The sequence below is a fragment of the Gopherus evgoodei genome, chromosome 1 (genome assembly GCF_007399415.2).
Source record: "Gopherus evgoodei ecotype Sinaloan lineage chromosome 1, rGopEvg1_v1.p, whole genome shotgun sequence".
Taxonomy (NCBI): domain Eukaryota; kingdom Metazoa; phylum Chordata; order Testudines; family Testudinidae; genus Gopherus; species Gopherus evgoodei.
Genome location: NC_044322.1, coordinates 70,904,307 through 70,923,638, shown reverse-complemented (window position 1 = coordinate 70,923,638; position 19,332 = coordinate 70,904,307). Strand labels below are relative to the sequence as shown.

Sequence of the window (19,332 nt, the reverse complement as noted above, 5' to 3'; positions counted from 1 at the left end):
GAGAACCAGCGTATCAGAGAACCAGAGAGCACAGCCGCTCCTTGTCAGATCCCACAGAAATCATGAGCTGCATGCCATTCTAGGGGGTGTCTGTGCAACAACCCCACCCATTGCTTCCCTCCTCCTCCAACCCTTCTGGGCTACCATTGCAGGGTCCCCCCATTTGTGTGATAAAGTAATAAAGAATGCAGGAATAAGCAACACTGACTTTTTAGTGAGATAAAATGAGGGGGAGGCAGCCTCCAGCTGCTATGATAGTCCAGGCAGGACATTAAATGGTGGAGGGGAGAGGAGCGCAGCATCCCGCTCTGTGATAGTCCAGGCAGTACAGAATCTTTTCTTTAGACATGAAGGGGGGGGGCTTATGGAGTACTGCCCCCAGTTGCTATGGTGAGGACGGTTACCAGCCGTTCTATACCATCTGCTGGGAATAACTGGGAGTCATTCCTATTTTTACCCAGGCGCTCCCAGCTGACCTCACCTGAGGCCAGCCAGGAGCACTCACGGGCTGATGACGAGGACGGTTACCAGTCCTACTGCACTGTACTGTCTGCCACCAGGGAAGGGAGGGAAGAGGATGCTGCTGTTCATTGCCCCAGCACCGTGTCTGCCAGCAGCATGCAGTAGACATACGGTGATATTGGAAAAAAGTCAACAAACGATTTTTTTCCCTTTTCTTTCATGGGGGGGAGGGGGAGTAAATTGATGAGATATACCCTGAACCACCCCAGGCAACGTGTTTGACCCTACAGGCATTGTGAGCTCAGCCAAGAATGCAAATGCTTTTCAGAGACTGCGGGGACTGTGGGATAGCTGGAGTCCTCAGTCCCCTCTCCCTTCCTCCATGAGCATCCATTTGATTCTTTGGCTTTCCGTTACGCTTGTCACAGAGCACTGTGCTGTGGACTCTGCATCATAGCCTGGAGATTTTTTTCAAATGCTTTGGCATTTCGTCTTCTGTAACGGAGCTGTGATAGAACAGATTTGTCTCCCCATACAGCCATCAGATCCGGTATCTCCCGTACAATCCATGATGGATCTCTTTTTGGATTTGGGACTGCATCGCCACCCGTGCTGATCAGAGCTCCACACTGGGCAAACAGGAAATGCAATTCAAAAGTTCCCTGGGCTTTTCCTGTCTACCTGGCCAGTGCATCCAAGTTCAGATTGCTTTCCAGAGCGGTCACAGTGGTGCACTGTGGGATACCGCCCAGAGGCCAATACCGTAGATTTGCGGCCACACTAACCCTAATCGGATACGGTAATACTGATTTCAGCACTACTCCTCTTGTCCGGGAGGAGTACAGAAACCGGTTTAAAGAGCCCTTTATATAGATATAAATGGCCTTGTTGTGAGGACAGATGCAGCGTTAAATTGCTTTAACACTGCTAAAATCGGTATAAATGCGTAGTGTAGACCAGGCCTGAGTTTCTCCCAAGGCTGGTTTAATATGGGGTTAGGGGTAGGAGGGGGTTGATGAGGTCTCAGGCCTACACTAGCACTGTTGCTGGGACACTATCATCCTCCCCTAGTCAGAGGGATAAGGGAAAGGTTAGGGGGTTTTCCTCACTGTACCATCATTAGGAGCCCCAACTCCATTCCCCACCTTCTTTAGGAGATGGCATCTCCTAATCCGCTTCTAATTCCATTTTATCAGGGAACCAGTCCCGCTGCTGAATGAGCAAATGTTCTGAGCATCTACCAGGTTGTGACATGACAGATTTTACAATCTAACCTACCTACTGAGTCCGTGGGATGATGAGAGGAAATCCTATCTATCTATCTATCTATCTATCATCTATCTATCATCTATCTATCTATCTATCTATCTATCATCTATCTATCATCTATCTATCATCTATCTATCATCTATCTATCTATCTATCTATCTATCTATCTATCTATCTATCTATCTATCAAAAATAAAAATTGAAACAACTGCTGGTCCAATTAAGCAGTAAGGATAAACTTCTTCCTATCCCCATGATGCCCAAAGCAAACCTTGCTCCTATTCTAATCACAAGGGGGGAAAGACATCCTGGGCAGGTGGAGGACTTTATAAGTCCTCCCTTGGGTACATGAGAGCCAGTAGGCTTAACTGTCTCGACAGAAGGATTCAAATCAGGCAAAGACCCCCCCCCCCTCAAGCCCACAGGCAAGTTGTGGCCCCAAGCGCGGTTGTGTGCAATGTGTAAAGGCACCATGAGTTTTCTTTCCCCTGCTGTTCTTTCAAAGCCCCTCCCTGAGGTGCTTTAAACTGCCACAGATCCACTGAACACAGTGGAGGTATACTGATTAACACTAATTGAGGAGCAGTCCCAGTGTCTATAACCAGAATTGCAAATGGTACATTGAGCTATTTTAGTATTATTATTCTTCAGTATTAATTTGAATTTTGTTTTATGCTTAAATCCTCTGTTAGGGGCTTCCACTGAATAGTACAGGGCCATATCTTCAGGAAAACTTAACATTTCCACTCAAGTCAGTAGACTATGCCAGCCCTTATTGTCCGCCTATATTTATTTATTCTGCAGACTTTGGAAAGTATTTTTCTGGCAATTATAACTAGTATAATTCCTGCTGGGTTATTAAATTAAACATAAGTGAACAATATGGAATTCCAGAGAGCAGGGTGGAGGAGAGGATGAGGGTCAGGGTGAGTGAGTGAGTTTTTAACATTACTATAACTTTTTTTTAGACACTATGTTAAAATCAGTACATAATCTACACATTTCAACATAGTTCCATTTCTTGAAATGGAAACTTATGTGAGTCAGCTCAGTTGGCCAACAGTCTCCTCAGACTGTTCTCGGCCAACAGTCTCCTCAGATCAGCTGGTGGTGAGAGAAGGAGCAAAAAGCAGAGAAATCCCCCTTTCTTCCCCATATGTTCCAAGCAATGAGAAGTAGGATTGTGGTGGTAGAAAGAGGAGAGAAAGGAGTTATTGGGCAAGAGCTATCCTTTCTGTAGCTCCTGTCAAGTAATTAAATGTACACCATGCCCATTGCATCAAATGGAGCTGCTGAGAGACACAATGAGTCACTGTGGTGCAATGTTGTGCCAACAGTGATGGACCTGGAGTGATGCAGAGATGATAATCACAATGTCAAGAGGTCACTCTGTGGCTTGATGAGTCAACTCCATCTGATGATCTGTTTTTCTCTTTATATGAGCAAGATTGAGCTCTAATTGGTTTTAACTATTAGAAGAGCTAAGGGATGTATTGTTTCTAATTGCTAGCTAGAAGGTTTAATTGTCTTTTGTATACCCTGCTGTAAGCCTAGTATCTCCTGCTCATCACAAGTCACTCTTACCTCTGACTCTTGCATGTGGGCATCATGAGGAATGATAGGCTCTGGATTACCATGAAAGCTTCTTCTTTAAATTAGTGCCCTTATTTGATAAGAAGTCCTGCTGTCACATTTTTGCTTTCTTTAAATCAAAGAGACCACACACACAGTTCAAGTTTGCTTGGGAATGGAAACTGCAAACAGCTTTCCCTCTGATCTGAAGATGTTTGCTATGGAAATATCAGTATCTTTAAGAGACAAGTACTCACAGTTGTAGGACATTAAAATGTATGTGAGTTTATGCTATTGTTTGCTGCTATCTCCTTCCATTCTCTCTTTGAAAGGGGAGAGGTAAGTGAGCTAAATTAATGAAAAGCAGAGGTAAAACATTTGCACTGTCTGTTCATGTGTCATTAGGATGGAAAGCTTTACTTAAGTGAACCTTTGTCTCTCACCTAGACAAGCAGAATGACTCTAATGAGTATGAGCAACCAACTCATTTCATTGCTTGTATCCCGTATAAAGCCTATCTGAGCCTTTTGTCAGGTAGAATAATAATGATAAAAAGGAAAGAAGATTAGCCCTTTGACAGTAGCAATTCACTATAAAAGACTTAACAGGTACTGACGGTGTTTAATGTAAAACTGCACTGGATAACATTTACCTTTAAGATGAAACTGAATAAAGAAACAAAAGCATTAGCCTACTGGATTTTTAGCCTTGCTGGACATTGCATGGTGCACAAATCCCAACAGAGCTTGCTATTCAAAGACTTCATTGGTATTCAGTTAGTTAACATGACAATGATCAAAGATATCCAGACTAAAACACTCATTTATTTTAATTAAAATAACTGTTCGAATCTCTTATAGGTTAATCTTTACAGTATGTATATCTAGTTAAGGAATAATTGGTAACCTTAAAATGTAAAAAAGAGGCATAGTACATTCTATTTGCAGTAGCACTGTGGTTTAAGATAGGAAGACTAGAATTTTATGAGTAGTCTATATCTTCTTTATCTCATTTGTGGTGAAGATAGTGGCCAGTTACTGGGTTGCTGGCCTTTGGCCAAATAGTTTGACACTGTGTTTGTTATTACAGTTGAAAATGCAAGGATGAGAAATGACATTAAACACTGTGATTTCTCCATGCTCCTGGCTTTCCTTTTCATTAAGGAGAGGCACACACTGGCAGGCTTTATGTGATAGTCTGATTGATTAATTCCAATCAGAACCAACTCTGTGGTATATTGATTTTTTTTGGTACATTTTAGTTTCTGTGTGTCATGTCCTGCAAATTATTTATATTTAATTTTAAATTATCTGGCTTTTTAAAATTGCAAAATAATTATGTGTCTTCCTTACAATGAGATATGGGCTGACCCTGAATTACCCAGCTTGCTCAGCAATTTCAACACCACCAGAATTGCTTCAAAATATCGGGCTGAGCAGTGGACAGATTCACTTCTATTCCCTTTTTATTCAGGTTCTTATTCTACCCTCATCACACTGGTATCTGAGTGCCTTGCGGTAGTGATGTGACTAATGTCTGTCACATGTAGTTCAGTCTTTTCTCATCTTCTACCCAGGGGGGAAATTGTGTGTGCAATGTAATGCTTTGTTTTGGTTGGTGCTCTTACCCCCAATAAATTATCTGTATACTAGGCTATATGTCTATATTAATAAAGGCAAGATCAATGAAGTCACTTGGAGTGTAGTTTTCTGTCAGACAGATGTGTCTAACTACCTAACTTTCAATAAGCTTCCCACATCATATGCAAATCTCTTGTGGGGCTTAGTATTTGTGCATCCATTGCCTCCCTTAACGTAGTCTCCATTAATATAATTTTATGTCTTTAGTGGCTACTACATTTTGTTTTTTTAGAAATCTCTAAAAATACTATTAATTGTTTCCTGGTTGTTAGTGCATATTGGAAATTCCACAGCAGATGCATACGTCCAACTTAGGTCGAGTGCATTGTAGATCAGAGACCAAATTGAGCCATATCATTACCAACTCCCATTTAATTAAAGGAGAGTTGTACTGTCTTAAAGCAAAGCTGAATTTAGTTCTTCGTTCTTTGTTAATTGGCTGAAACACTAGTGCAGGGGTAGTCAATAGGCAGACCACAGGCCAAATCCTTACTGCCAGATGCTTTTGAATGGACCCCAAAATCATTTTATTAACTAATTATTATTATTGTTGTTTTGTTTTATTATTTTCTCTGGAGTCTGGACCTTGACTATACCTTGACCAAGAAATTTAGACCTTGACCAAAAAAAAAATATATATATCACTAGTCCTGTGTAAGACCGACAGACGCCAGTTCTCAGTGGGCGGGATTGAACCTGAGATCTTTGGAGTTTAGTGCATGAGCCTCTCTCTCTCTCGGTGCCACTAGATGGGACAGAACACCGCACCCAGAAGGTGTGTGGATTACACCTGCACTAATGGATTTCCTATGTGCTCCCTCTTTTCCCTATCTTTCTCTCTTTTTATCTCTTTGTGTGGAATTAGTTATGGAATATTGTCCAAATTACCCACTTCAGCTCTACTGATGGAAACCTTTCTGAAGTAGTTTAGTCCATTGTATATTACATTTTTGACATGGCAGCAAAACAACCTAATTGAAAACTGTATCAGTAGCTATTAACACTATGATATATAATATCCATTAAAAGATTCTCACATTCTACTAGCCTTACTCATTCTGAATACCACCTAACTCCATGAATAGTCCCACTGATGTCAATGGGACTGCTTGTGTCAAAAGATGCTACTCACAATCCAGCCCTAAATTTGTCAAATGTGTTCAGGACAGCTAACTGACTAACTCCATCACAGAACAGAAGTCAAATATGAGCCTCTGCTACCTTGTAAAAGAGAAACTTAACATGATGCAATGGCTGCCCTATCACTGGTGTCCGGTAGCTTCTGGGGACTGTACTTGTTGATTTGTCCACAATTCACCTAAAGAAGGAGTTCTTAAACTTTGTTGCACTGCGACCCCCTTCTGACAACAAAAATTACTACAAACCCCAGAAGGGGGGGCCAAAGTCTGAGCTTGCCCTAGCCCCGCCTGGTGGGGGCCAAATCCAGGCAGGGGGCCTGTAACCTGAGCTCCACTGCTCAGAGCTGAAGCCCTTGAACTTTGGCTCTGGATCCCAGCAAGTCTTAAGTCAGTCCTGGTGACCCCATTAAAATGGGGTTGTGACCCACTTTGCAGTCCTGACCCACAGTTTGAGAACCGCTGACCTAAAGTATACATACAGTAAAGAATAGTCATCTCTGAATTAAACATTCATGGAAGCTGCTGGCTATTGACAGCGGCTAATGCAACTGTGATTAAAGGGCAGATTGAAGGCATGTTCTCAAAGGACGGTGTTCCGGACATCTAAAGCTTAAGTAAATAGCCAATTGAAGGTAAAATATTTGTCCTGTAACAAGATTTCTAAAGTCACCAGTCAATGCCAGGCAAGGTTAACAAGAAAAATATCATTTTCCCCCCTCCCACTAAAAAGCCCTTAAAACCAAAACTCTGGCTATTTAATTAGTGATCCAACTAATATTTTCTTTTTGAATCCATCAAGTAGCTTGGAGCCGATAGTTAAAATACCTGACAGAAACTCTTCCTAAAAGATTAATGAAATGAACTCTTCAGCAGTTTGCAAATGGGATTTTTACACTCATAAATTAAACAATATACACATGTAGAGCATGCCAATTCATTGTGAAAGAATTATAATAATTGTACCAGCCTCCCACCCCAAATAACAACAACCTGGACACTACACTCCTAATGAAAACTAATGTCAGCCACTAAAACAAAATAATTTGCAGGCTGATTATGCAGTCCTTATTCAAGTTGTCATATCTTATGCCATAAGTAGATCCACTGATTTCAGTAGGACTCCTTGAGTAATATAGTATTACTCATTGTGAATAAGGATGGCACAATTGTGGCCCTTATTGTCTATCCAAATTACTTATATGGTCCCCATTATTGTAAGTGTTTGAGTGCCTCACAACCTTTAATATATTTATCTTTACAACACAGTCCAGTAGGGAAGTATTACTTTGCACACTTTACAGATAGGAAACTAAGGCACAGAGGAGTAAGATGCCTGGACCTTTTGAAAATCTGCCTACCTGAATCTTTCAGTGACTAAACACCTTTAAAAATCTGGGTCTAAGTGACTTTCCCAAGGACAGACAGGAAGTCTGTGACAGAAAAGGGACTTGAACACAGATTTTCAGGCTAGTGTCCTAACCATTGGACCATCCTTCCTCTCTACAGTATCCTGTAGTCTTGAATCAGTCACCACTCCCATAGAACTCGATGGGAGATCCAGAGCAAAGTTACTAAAATTGGAGATAAAAGAAGGAAAAAAACTGCTTTGATTTTCCTTTGCCTCCTCACTAGCTCTTCTTCAAAGAGCTAAAGAATCTACTTTTTAAGGCCTGCTACAAAATACTGAATTGTGCAAAAAACAGTACAACAGAGAATAATGTTTGAATAATGGTTAAATAGGAAGAAAAAACTCAGTTGGGTTATTGTAAGCCTCAGAAGGTTTGAACTGGTAATTCTGGTTTATGCCATTTTATCCAAACAGGTAAATATTAACTTCAATATTTGTGTTCAATGAAGCAAATAGCATTGTACATATCTACTTTAAAATTAAGTAGACTTTTTTTTGTGCATGTATAAGAAGTAAAATTGTGATCTTGTTGAAGTAAATGAGAGTTCTATCTTTGATTTGAACAAGCTAAGATTTCACTGTGTATTTGCAGTCTAGCTAACAGGTTTTTTTTTAAAGTACCCTCTATGCAAACTATTACATATTCTTGTGATTACAGAATACAGAAGATCCCATTTTCTAATTTGTTATGCTCCAAAGAGCAGTGTTTCAGGGGAGGAAGCATTTTCCTGTTCTTAGCTACTTACTTAGTTCAAGCATGAAAAGGTTAATGGTTCAGAGCTAGTCGTGTCAGTCTCTCTATGCTGTATAGTGGGTAACCAAGTATAATCCTCTCTCAGCTGGCAGCCTGAATTTAGGTAGTGACTGTTGACTTGCCAGCTTGGTCTATTAATGGATGATCTTTCTTGCAGCCACTTTTTAGCCAGAAGTGTGTTTTAAAACAGCTGGCCTATAGGAGTGGTGGGAGGAAAATATTGTGCCACAAAAAAGTATGGAAAACAATATCCAAGCATCTGTTTTTGCAGCCAAAAACAAAGAAAAGTGACACTAGGTGTTAATAACTATATTTTTGTCACTCCTCACAAAAAGCCATTTTTAAATTTCTGATGTATTTCAATAACTCTGAAAACAGATTACACTGGCAATATTCACAGAAGCACCATAGGCTCTGTCAGTGCTGATGTATGCTACACTCAGTGTAACAGTGCTGTGACTGAATCTTCGCAGGCTATTTCAGTTTCACAGCACTGCCTATAGCTAAATGAAGTGCAGGGGCAAAAGAAAGATGCAATCAAATGACTATTTCTCTCCTTCTATGTATAATAAGGAAAACATGAGGATTAGTTTCTATCAAAAAGTACATTGATTGAGAGTCAAACTGGCCACTGAATTAATGCTTCAAAATTGAGCACCAAGTGTTTTCAAAGGAAGGAGGAATTTGAGCTACCCATCCTAAAGTGAGTTACTGTATGCCTGTTGATAAAAATCAGGAGCCCGACTTGCTTTAGTTCACTTACTGAAGAGTGCTATAGGCGCCAACTCTGTGAGTGCTCCAGGGCTGGAGCACATATGGAAAAAATGGTGAGTGCTGAGCACTCACCAGTGGCTAGCTTCCCTCCCTGAGTGCCTCCCACGGTCCTGCCAATCAGCGCCTTCCCCTTCCTCTCAGTGCCTACCGCCTATTGCTATCAGCTGTTCCGTGGTGTGCAGAAGGCACTGGGGGGAGAGGGAGAAGCAAGCACAGGGCATGGTCGGGGGAGAGGGCAGAATGAGGTGGAGTGGGGGTGGGGCATGGCCAGGAAGAGGCGGGTTGTGGGTGAGGATATTGGGGAAGGGGTGGAGTGGGAAGAGGAAGAGGCAGGGCAGGGTGGAGGTTTGGGGACGGGGCGGGGTGGGGGCTGGGCCCTGGACTCTAGGACCATGAGAGGTGAGAGGGTCCCAGATCTCTGGCTCCAGGCTGAGCCTGTGCATCAACATAGCAATGAAATAGCCCTGCAGTTCCAGCCCTGCAAACCTGAATCGACTGGCATGGTCCAGCCAAGGATTTTTCTTTGTTGTGTAGACATACTCTGAGAGGACAAAGAAAAAAAATAGTACAGCTACACCTGACACAGACCACACTCACTTTACCTGGAGTGCATACAACTCCTCAGAAAGAATTGCACAGGTGTACAATTTAAGAAGCACTTCACAGCCATTTGTAACTCCCTTACCCTCAGGGTATGTGTACGTTTGAACTGGGAAATGTGATTCCAAGCTGATGTACAGATACCTGCACTAACTCTGCTTTAGCTAGCATGCTAAAAATAGCAGTGTAGCTGGGGTAGCATGGGTGAAGACTCCAGTACATACTCAGGCGGTTAAAGTAAACTGTTAGAATCCTCTCGTATTCCACCTGCTGACAATGTCCTTTGTAATGAAAGCCCTGTGCCCTACTAATGATGTGACCTACACAATTCTGCATAGAAAGAATGCTTCATACTGCATCCTCAAGGTACTCACGTGCCTCTTCATTTTCCTCAGATATATGAGGAAGCGGCGCGGGTGAGAGAAGTACTGGCCATGACTTCCCGCCACCCCCATTGGCCTGGGACAGCGAACCACGGCCAGTGGGAGCTGGGGTCCGCCGAACCTGCTGAAGTGGCAGGTAAACAAACTGGCCCGCAGGTGCGGCTCTGTTTTTTGCCGCTTCAAGCACGGCAGTCAGGGATCCTTCGGCAGCATTTCTGCGGGAGGTCCGCCGGTCCCGTGGATTCGGCAGCGGTTCTGCGGGTGACCTGCTGGTCCCGCGCCTTAAGCGTACTCACCACCAAATTGCCGCCGAAGCCTTGGGACCAGTGTACCTCCCGCAGAAACGCCACCAAAGGCTCCCGAACTGCCACCATCACAACAACCGGCACGTCACCCCCCGGCTTGCCGCCTCAGGCACGCGCTTGCTGCGCTGGTGTCTGGAGCCACCCTGCTGGCCCAGCCCGCCAGGGTGCTTACCCTGGTGAGCCACGTGCCAGAGGTTGCCAAGCCCTGAATTATAGCATGTGGGGGAAAAAGCAAAAACAAATGCCAATTTATTATTTATATTTGTATTCCAGCGGCACTGATAGTCTTAATTGAGATTGCAGCCCCATTTTGATGGGTGTTGTATAAACAGAGAATAAGAGAGTTTCTGCCATAAAGATCTTATGGTCTAAGTAGACAACAGAAATCAGGTAAGAGAAGAAGGTATTTTATCCCCATTTTACAGTTGGGGAACTCAAACACAGAGAGGTTGCTGTTTTCCAAATTTTATTTAATAAATTCTTTCCTCATCCTCCAACAAACCAAAGTCAAAAGTGGGCTGAAATAACAAATACTGATATTTCAGATGCTGAAGTCCTTCCTCGGATGAATACATTATAGGTGCCACAGTACATTTCAGTTAAAGGGACACTAGCTGAATGCTTAAGATTAGATTCCTTTAGCAGTATTCAGAGGGCTCATATAGTCTATATTTCTTATGCAATTGATTTATTAATTTTTATATATAACTTTCAAAATGCAGAGAAAGTTCTGATATTAAAAGCTAAACAGTATTGACCCTGATTAATAAATATTTTGTGACCATCTTAACATACAAAGAACTGGATAGGGCCAAATAAGCAGCACCTATGTTTTCAGGGAATGCAGAGCTACACTTCTGCATCAGAAGTTTGAGGAATTTGCCTCTGCAGGGGGCAGCCATCCAGCACCATTTGTATTCATTTTTTGTTCAGACTCACGTTCAGGGAGTGGGGGGAAAGTTACATAATTGTGCAGAATTGAGTAGAAAAGGATGTTCTTGTGATGTGTGAGATGACTTTGTATATAATCATATACATACAAAAGGTTTGGCCAGCATCCTCATTTACAACAGTTTCTTTTTACCTTGAAATTGTAAAGCATGAATACACCTGCAGAGCTTAAAGAGGTCTTAGTTGCGCCACCTCCTATAGTAGTTAAAATTGATTTAAATTAAGCAGCAGGATTCTTTTCATCCTATGGAGATAGTGTTATAGATTCTTTGTGGTACTGGTATGTTTGCTTTCAGATTTAGAGTACTGCTAACTAATTGGTAGATGTTGTCCTTCTAAGAGGATAAGGAAGGTAAAGGAATCAGATTAACAGCCACCAGTCTCAGAGAGAATTGGCTGTCAGAGTACTTAAAAAACGTAAAGCTGGATTCTTGAGAGAATTTGATTTTGTGGCTTACACTGCAGTCCATTAGTTTCCCTTCTTCAGGTGAGGGATGCTGCGGTTCTTGCGCATAGAAAATACAAATGGGGAGGAGCCCTACAGAAAGGGGAGGAGCCTGATCCACCCTACACTGGCTTATTGGATCCACTCCAATGTCCTATTTCTATTCTTTACAGCCTCAGTGGAGTAGTTTTTCTTTATCAGATATTGCCTCATTCTTGGACCCCTCACAACCACCATGACTAGGAAGGAAGCAGCTGAGAGATCCAGTGATGAATGTTTCAGGATCAAAAGGCTGAGCTTCCCCAGAGGAGGAGAGTCACTACTTACTGTCAGAAATTAGAATGTGCTCAAGAGGTGCAGGAATATTTTAAGTGGACTGTGGGAAGGGAAGAAGGGGATATGAGCTTTTATGAGCCTCAACACAACTTTGGTTTGTATTTCTTGTTTATTGGACTGCTTCATCTAGCCCTGCTTCCTGTTCAACAATTTTGACGTTCACTGTTTGACTCTTTGGACTCCACTAAAATTCAGGAAGTACTAGGGAGCTAGGGTGAATACCTCACTGCTGGGCTGACTGTTGAGTCACGTGAGTTCTATTTCCATCTCTACCACTGATTTGTGTTTCATTGGACAAGATATTTCATTGCTCCTTGCCTCAGTTTCCACACCTCTAAAATTAGGATAGAGATATTTCCATAGTAAATAGCTTGTTATTTATGGATGAAATGGCCTGTATAGGAACTATATTATAAACCCAACCCATCTTATTATGAAGAAGTTACTAATCAATCTGAAAAGCTACCATAGTTTTAAAGATGTTTCAGTAATGTGGAGTTACTGCATACAAAAAAAGAGCTTACTGAAAACAAACATATTCAAACACTATAGTTTCCCAGATATTACTGGAAAATACCAACATTATCTATGGGGCAAGTTGCGTGACCACAAATAATGCAACCATTATGGTCATGGTTTATTTGGAAAAATCACATTCCACATCTGGGCATAGGATTGAAGTGAGAAACCATTAAACAGATATATCTCCCTACTCCTCCCCCCTTTTCCCATGTCAGCATCTACAGGACCCACAAATCATAAGGAACCCTGCTTGCACCATAACCTGTATTTCCAATAGTTACTGGTTTATTTGCTTTGTCTGAAATAGGATGGTGTCCAGAAGATTCCTATGGACAAACAGGGGGAAGAAACAAGTGATAGCCAAGGACAATGTGTCTAATGTGATATTATACTGAACTGTCAGGAAAAATTAAATCAAATGGTTGTCTAATCTCAGGGGATAACTTTATAGCTTACATGCTATTTTGTGTTACTTTTACTGTTAATCAAGTCTCTCCCTCTTTCTGCACTCTCTCAATCTTTACTGTTGTTTAAGACTGACAAATGGCCTATCAGGACTCAATATGTCATCATAGAAGATACAAGGCCAGCTAAAACTCTATTCAGAAGATGATATTAGGCTTTGTAGCTTGCTCAGCACTGGTATCTCTGCCATGTTAGATTAAAAAAAAAGACATATTGTCAAAACCGAACTGCTGTTGCACAAGTATTAGTATTGAGGAAGGAATTTTGAAATGCTAACCGTTCGATACAAAAATTTGGCAGGTATGTCATAATGCATTAATAAATTTGCATTAGTGCAGTAAACATAAAAAATGCTCAGATCTAGCAGGTTGGCATGTAGCTGGCATTTAAATGAATCTGCCATCATAAAGACATTTATCGTGATCAAACATAACTGACTGTGATCAATTATTGTTTCATAATCCCTGAAGGTCAGAATTTGAGTTTAGAGGAATAAATGTGTACGCAGGCAATGCTTTTTAAAAAAATGGAGCTTTTGCTGCTTAAGTAGTGGCAGCAGAGGTGCCCTCTTCAAGGAGAGAGAGAAGCTAAGATGTCTGTCTCTGAGTGGAAGGGGTTTGTTTGTGTGGATGAGCAATTTGCGTTTTGTGTGACCCTTATGTCTGCCAAGTCTTGAAGTGACAGCACTATGTCTATTTTCCCCCTTCATTCTGTATTCTTGGTGATGTTTCAGTCTTATTATGTACTTTGCTGATGTCCGATTGCAAACAACAATTGCTAATCGGCTTATTCTAGGCTTCCATATATAACTTTTTAAAGAGCTTATGAAGGTAACCCATTGAGATTAAGCAGGGATAAGGTCTGTTGTTTTCAGGTACCTGACAGGGAAATGGAAATACACCCACCTCCCCTCACATTGAATGTAAAAGTAGAACAGCTTTCTATCAGCAATTCTCATTTATCCTTTGTGTGTCAAACTCAGTTCTTTATCATCCCCTGAACTCAATGCCTTATTACCACCTGAGTCTAATACCAGCAACATGCCAAGAATGTGAGGCACAAGTGGTTCAAAGGTGGAAAACTCAATTCAAAGTGTAGCAGCATTGTTTTTTCTTCAGCGATGTAAGGTTGTTCTTTGAAAGAACTAAAGAACACCTCTGGCATGCAAATAACTACGCAGAAAACAAATGTGAAATGAGAGAAGAAAAAACATTGTCTCCCATTGAGGCTGTACAACAGTGCTGGCCAAAGGGCAAGACCTCTGCTAAAAGTCAGAGAGGTTTCACACAGGTCTATACAAAGTGATTAGTGATGTATTTCAGAAGGCAGCATTTCATACTTTCCCCAGAGTGTAAACTTCCTGGGACTATGATGCAACTAAATCAGTGCTGAGATCAAGATGTGTGGTATTTAACTGGATAAAGCATACAATTTATTCATTGTCAGGCCAAGGACTGGGGAAAGAGAAGATCTGTATATAGAATAAATAAAATGCCAAAATAAACATCAAATATTTTATTTTGGATCTGATTTTTATGGCATACTTTAGGATATACACTGATATATGGAAATAAATAAGTTTGTTGATTTCTAGGTCTTATTCTCAATGATATACTTGTTCCATGGCTAAAGGTGAGTAAAGTTAAAGGACCTTGATGCATTTTAATTTCTTTTCTCACTTCCTTTATTACAAAATACTTGGCCATTAGGACATTATAAATATACAGAGGATTTAATACAAAAAATATTTTAAAATTGCACATCGGCCATTAATCAGTATTCTGATTAATACCGTCTTATATAGAACTGGTCAAAATTCTTTAAACTATTTTTTACAAATTTTTTTTTTACTAATGTAAAAACTAATGGAAAATCTTCATTTTCGTCAAGAAATTTCAGTTTTCAATAATCACAAACATAATGGTGATGAAAAACAAAAACAAAATGAAACACATCTTCTTTACAAAAGAATTAGTTGTAACAAAAAACTGAGTAAGTTTTGCCCATATCTTTTGATTTCCCCCTTCCCCCCAATGTCCTATGAAAATTAATTGGCTTCTTAAAACTAATTGTAATTAAAGTATTGATACATCATTACTGAGGCTTCATTTAATTTATATTGTTCTAAGAAAGAGGCCATCTACTGTTTAAAAATAATGGAGTCTGAAAGGCTGTTGAACAGGGGGACCAGTGTCATAGAATCATAGAATACCAGGGTTCGAAGGGACTTCAGGAGGTCATCTAGTCCAACCCCCTGCTCAAAGCAGGACCAATTCCCAACTAAATCATCGCAGCTTGTCAAGCCTGACCTTAAAAACCTCTAAGGAAGGAGATTCCACCACCTCCCTAGGTGACCCATTCCAGTGCTTCAGCACCCTCCTAGTGAAAAAGTTTTTCCTAATAACCAACCTAAATATCCCCCACTGCAACTTGAGACCATTACTCCTTGTTCTGTCATCTCCTACCACTGAGAACAGTCTAGATCCATCGTCTTTGGAACCCCCTTCCAGGTAGTAGAAAGCTGCTATCAAATCCCCCCTCATTTTTCTCTTCTGCAGACTGTGTCTGTAAAATATATCTTTATTTCTCGCAGTATTAATAGTTATTTTTCTATTTACATAAATGGGGCCATCAAGTCCCTAAGACTCATCAGAATTAAAGATGGGAAAGAGCCACTTCCCTTGTAAGTGACAGTTATAGAAGCTGATAGCTAATATTGTGAAATAATATTTTTAAAGGGTTTTACCAAACGCTCCTTTGAGGAAGAAGGGAAAATAATTCCCGAAGAGAAGTCAGAGATTTATATATAAACTTGACTATTTTTGTTCAAATTCTTTATGATCCAACTTAGTAGAGATGAGTTTGTTTCCTTGCAGACATTAGGACACCCTTCCCTGCCTTCTTTAGGAAATACTTTCCCTTAAATCCACTTCCAGGGGCCCCCTAAGTAATGAATACCTGCAGTGAGCACTTGCAAAGTGGTGTCAGAATAAATTTTGCAACCTACCTTACCCAACCAGGTCCCCGAGTTGCTGAGAAGAAGGCAAATGAACCCCACAGTGCCCATGCTAAGTAAGTCATTTCCAGCCTATCGCAAAACCCCAAACCTGCTCTTATTCTTATCTCAGGATGGTGGTGGAAGAGATTTTTCTCACGTCACTCTGGGCAGGGGGAAGGCCTTATAAGATTTCCTTTGAATGTGCAAGAGCCAATAGGCTTATTCATAGACTTAAGATCAGAAGGGACCATTATGGTCATCTAGTCTGACCTCTTGCACAATGCAGGCCACGGAATCTCACCCACCCACTCCTGGAACAAACCCCTAAGTCTGAGTTATTGAAGTCCTCAAACCGTGGTTTAAAGACCTCAAGGTGCAGAGACTCCTCCAGCAAGTGACCCATGTCCCATGCTGCAGAGGAAGGTGAAAAACCTCCAGAACCTCTGCTAGTCTTCCCTGGAGGAAAATTCCTTCCCGACCCCAAATATGGCGATCAGTTAAACCCTGAGCATGTGGGCAAGACTCATCAGCCAGTACCCAGGAAAAAAGTCTCTTTAGTACCTCAGATCCTACCCCATCTAACATCACAGACCATTGGGCATATTTACCTGCTAATAATCAAAGATGAATTAATTGCTAAAATTAGGCTATGCCATCATACCATCCCCTCCATAAAATTATCAAGCTTAGTCTTGAAGCCAGATATGTCTTTTGCCCCCACTACTCCCCTTGGAAGGCTGTTCCAGAACTTCACTCCTCTAATGGTTAGAAACCTTCATCTAATTTCAAGTCTAAACTTCCTAGCAGGGCCATCCTTAGGCATAGGCAGAATAAGCAGCTGCGTAGGGCCTCACTCTGCCTGGGGGCACCACTCTGCAGGCAGCCCAGACAGTGTAGAAGCAGGGCTGCTGGGTCCTAGAGAGAGCCCAATGCAGCACAGTCTGAGGAATGGGATTGGCTGCTGGGGTCTCTGGGAAGGGATGGGGGTAGGGGTTGGGGAAGGAGCTCACCTGTGAGTGTGACTCTTTCCCCCCGGCTGAGGTGAGGTGAGGCAGGCTCTGTGGCTCTGGAACCACCAACTCAACCGTTAAGAGGTGCCCGTGGACGGTGTGAGGCCGGTGGCGGCCCCCGGCGCGCCGGGACCGGGTCTTCTTGGAGTCGGGTTGCTTGGGAATGCAGCCCAAAGCGGGTGGTAAACTCCATCTAAGGCTAAATACTGGCACGAGACCGATAGTCAACAAGTACCGTAAGGGAAAGTTGAAAAGAACTTTGAAGAGAGAGTTCAAGAGGGCGTGAAACCGTTAAGAGGTGCCCGTGGACGGTGTGAGGCCGGTGGCGGCCCCCGGCGCGCCGGGACCGGGTCTTCTTGGAGTCGGGTTGCTTGGGAATGCAGCCCAAAGCGGGTGGTAAACTCCATCTAAGGCCATTTAGATTGTCATTTAACAACTTTGTTTGCCAAATATTCTTGCTAACAATCCTGAATCCAATTTCAATATTTTTTTTTAAATCAATATCTTAGCCAAAAACAGAAAATTAAGTTGTTGACAGTTATTAGTGACAGGTTTGGTTTGAGGCAGGGAATGGGCCAGTTTTCATCAGAGAAACCAAAAATGTTGACTGACTTTCCTATAGCCTGTTACTCCTGATAAGAGCCCTCCAACAACTGTAATATGCTCATCTCCTTACTAGTTTATAAAGCAGGGGTCGGCAACCTACGGTACACGTGTCAAAGGTGGCAAGTGAGCTGATTTTTGATGGTATGCAGCAGCAGGCTGAGCGGCTTAGTCCATCACTGCTCTGGGGTTCTGGCTGCTGCCCTATTGCCAGCTGGGAAACCAGCCATCAGCCCCACTCAGCACCTGCTGCTGGCCTGGGGACCACCAAGGAACCCCAGGCTGGCAGTGGGCTGAGCAGGCCAGCTGAACCACTCAACCTGCTGTCAGCCTGGGGTTCCATTCACTCAGCCAGCAGTGGGCTGAGTGGGCTGGTGGCGGGCTGAGCAGGGCCGGTTGGGGGTTGAGTGGCTCAGTCTGCTGCCAGTCTGGGGTGCCAGCAGCACTCAGCTTACTGCTACTCTGTGGTTCCGGCTGCCGGCCCCTTGCCAGTCAAGAGCTCAGCCGCCAGCCCCACTCTGCCTCCTGCCAGCCTGGATGAGCAGAATCGCAGGCTGGTAGCGGGCTAAGGGGGGGTTGGCGGCCGGGATCCTGGCTGGCAGGAGTTGGTGGTCAAAACCCCAGACCAGCAGCGGGCTGAGCAGGGCCTGGGATCCTTGTTTAGGGTTCCAGCCACCAGCCCACTGCCGGTTTGGAGTTTCATTTACTCAGCTGGCAATGGCCTGAGCAGGACTGGTGGCCAAGACCTCAGATGATAATAATAGTTTATTTATATAATATAGACATAGAGAGAAACCTTCTATAAACATTAAAATGTATTACTGGCACGAGAAACCTTAAATTACAGTGAACTTGGCACACCACTTCTGAAAGGTTGCCGACCCCTGGTATAGAGTGACCATATGTTGTACTAAGATTCTTCTGCTTTTTTTTTCCCTGTGAGTCAGTATAACTTTTGCCAGCCCAGAAGTTGGGCAGCCAATGTTTTACGTTTTCACAATGTTTTCTCCAACTTTCATAAAGTAAATACATAGTTAATATGAGTTAAAAAGGACAGGGACACTTCTTTGTGAAGAATCTGTACAGCAGATCATGCCCATAGACGATCCAGAAAAGAAATTTGAGATTGAATTTTTTAATGTTGTGATGGATAAAGCAGTATCTGCTGTTGATGAAAGGTTTAATACCTTGCAAGTACACCACGAACAGTTTGGATTTTTGTATGACATAACTAAATTCAACGAAATAGGAAAACAAGAGCAACTAATGACAAAGTGCAAGAACCTAGAGAGCCTCCTAAAGCACAGTGATAGTTTTGATTTAAATGGACTTGAACTGTACGAAGAATTGAGTACACTGTCATCAATGTTGCCACATGCAAAATCGGCGATGGACATTGTACAGTTTATTCATACCCGCAAACTTGTTGACATATATCCTAATGTGTACATTGCCACTCGTATTCTACTGACAATTCCTGTAACAGTAGCATCAGGAGAACGGAGTTTCTCAAAACTAAAGCTCATTAAAAACTATCTCCGCTCTACAATGAATCAGGAACGCTTAACTGGTCTTGCTATTCTTGCAATCGAACAAGACACGACTTTGTCTTTGTCATACAATGACATTATTACTGATTTTGCAGCCAAAAAAGCCAGAAAGATTGCTTTTAATTAAAAACAAATCTTTGTTTCAA

General features: G+C 42.1%; 1 protein-coding gene and 1 long non-coding RNA gene across 5 annotated transcripts in view; one reads left to right on the top strand and one right to left on the bottom strand.

Moving 5' to 3' along the window:
• Nucleotides 1–19,332, top strand: part of PCDH9 (protocadherin 9) — a 904,042-nt gene that overhangs the window by 658,206 nt on the left and 226,504 nt on the right. The gene's annotated exons all lie outside the window — the stretch shown is intronic.
• Nucleotides 929–18,912, bottom strand: LOC115653286. Its single transcript, XR_004000899.1, has 3 exons — nt 18,901–18,912; nt 13,961–13,962; nt 929–1,091 (listed from the first exon to the last, which is right to left on the bottom strand). It is a non-coding gene; the product is annotated as an uncharacterized LOC115653286 (long non-coding RNA).